The sequence below is a fragment of the Apteryx rowi genome, unplaced genomic scaffold (genome assembly GCF_003343035.1).
Source record: "Apteryx rowi isolate R43461 unplaced genomic scaffold, aptRow1 scaffold_220, whole genome shotgun sequence".
NCBI classification, from domain to species: Eukaryota; Metazoa; Chordata; class Aves; order Apterygiformes; family Apterygidae; genus Apteryx; species Apteryx rowi.
The window spans coordinates 649,907-651,969 of record NW_020448531.1 but is presented as its reverse complement, the minus strand read 5'-3'; the positions used below and the strand labels follow the sequence as shown (position 1 = coordinate 651,969).

General features: G+C 72.2%; 1 protein-coding gene across 1 annotated transcript in view; it reads left to right on the top strand.

Moving 5' to 3' along the window:
• Positions 1–1,615: 1,615 nt before the first annotated feature.
• FCHO1 (FCH domain only 1) overlaps positions 1,616–2,063 on the top strand; it is a 9,622-nt gene continuing 9,174 nt past the window's right edge. Inside the window, exon 1 of the mRNA XM_026064743.1 lies at positions 1,616–1,757. The gene's annotated coding sequence lies outside the window, so the exon portion shown is untranslated. The remainder of the gene's footprint in view (positions 1,758–2,063) is intronic.

Genomic DNA, 2,063 nt, shown 5'->3' with positions numbered 1-2,063 from the left:
GCCCTTCCCTGGCAGAGCTGCCTGGGGAAGCGCAGGGCAAATCCGGGGTGCAAGGGCCCCCCTGCACCCCCGAGCCCCCCCTGCACCCGCTGAGCATCACCTGCCCGAGCGCGAGCCCCAGCACGGGCAGGTGCAGCGAATCCCCCGGGACCGGATCCCTCCTGCAGGGCTGAATCCGGCCGTCTCGCGGTGGCCGGGGAAGGTGTGAACCTCCCCCGAGCCCCCCCCCGGCGCCGCCAGGTGAGGCGGGGGCCACGCTCGCTGGGGGGGGGGCGACCCRCCACCCTGCTCCTCCATGCACCGCTTTATTGCGCTGCTGTTGGTGCGCCRGGCTCCGGGCCGTGCTGCGCACCCTGCGCCGCTGCCACCCGCCGCGGCYGTCCCCGCACCGGCGGTGTCGGCAGGGACGGCCGCGCACCGCTGAAGGTCATCGCTGCGGGCGCCGGGGCCGGCGGGCTGGACCGGGACGTGTCCCCCCCCCGACCCACCGACAGCTCTGCAGCGCGTCCTGGCGCCCGCTCCCCCTGCCGCAGGGACCGTCGGCTCTGCCGTTCACCTGCTGCACGCGTGAGCACCCGTGTCCTCCCCTGCCCCTTTTCCCGGGACGTGGCCCTGCAGTCGCCCCYGTCTTGCTCGGGGACATCATCCCTCGGTGGCTTTTGCCGTCTCAGGGCTTTCGCCGGGACTTTGGCCCCCGCGGCCACGGCGAGCTCTGCGTGCTGGGTGTGACAAGTTCGAGGTGCCTCAGCTCCCTCGTGGCCGGTGCAGGCTGGGGAGCCCCTGCTCCGCGAGCATCCCAGGATTTTTCCCTCCTTCTCCTGCCGTGGAGCAGGGACTGGATCCGGCCTGTCTCGCCCGCCCCGGGCAAGGCTCGAGGCGAGGCAGCTCAGTGCGTGCACCATCACTTGAGGCTGAGATGGGCAAGAGGAGCAGCCCGGGGCGGTGGGAAGGGTGCAATGAGCTCCCGGAGGCCGAGGTGGGCTGGAGCCAGGACTCCTGGGTGCAAATCCCAGCCCCGGAGCCGCGCGCTTGGCCGTGCACATCCACACGTGCACCTGCGCGCTCCCATCCTGCTCCTGGCTTTGCTGCAAATGGAAGCGATTTGGGGCACCTTGCTTCCCCAGGGCAGCCCGAGGGAGCAGCCGTGCTGCAGGTGCCCGGTGCCGGTGCCCGTTGCTCCCTGCGGTTGCGCCCCAGCAGATGCAGCGGAGGTTTCAAGGGAAGAGGTGCAACCCCGGCTGCTCCCTCGCTTCCCCCCCGCTCCCCTCGTTGCTGCGGGGGTTAATGGAGGCATTCGCGAGATGGAGGTGTGGAGCGTGGCAGGCGCTGCTGTGCCGCTGTTGCGTGAGCGTTGCACCCCCGTCTCTGCCTCCGCGCTGCCTCCGCTGCTGCTGCCAGTCCCCCGGACGCCTGGGTCCCTCTCCCCGCCGGGCCCTGCCTCGCTTTCCCCACCTGCGGGGCGCTCGCAGGCGGGAAGCGCCGCGGTGGCAGTGTGGCTGCCGGTCGGGGCGCATGTGTCAGGGGAAGTGGCGGTGGAGGCCTCCGCTGAGCCCGCCCCGCTCGTGACACAGGTGGCTCCGCCAGTCCCCTGCCCCGGCGCTTCCTGCTTGGTGGCTGAGCTCCAAGGGGGGGTAGCTGGAGCCGGGGGGTGGCCGGGGCGCCCCGTAACCCCGGTTTCTCTCTGCAGACCCCCGCAGCGGCGGCCTGGCGCACCGAGGATGAGCGGGGCAGCCCGGCGAGCCCGCCAGCAGCCCAGGGTGAGTCCGGCAGGGCTGGGCCCCCCCGCGCCCGGGCCTGGGCCCTCCCCGTTGCGATGGAAAAAAGGAAAAAAGAAAGAAAAAAAACCCCAACCCCGGCGATGCACAAGATGTTCTGGTTTCCTGTTTTTCTCCCGCGGGCTGAACGGGGCACTGGGGCGCGCGGCCCCACGGCGTCCAGCCCGGTCCCCGAACGGGGGCCGGTGCCCGCGGTGCCCGGAGCCGCCGGCGCTGAGCATCCCGGCTGCATTTGGGTTTGCAGGGCCCGGTTCAGGCCTCGGGGTGGGGGTGGGGAGCAGGACTCCT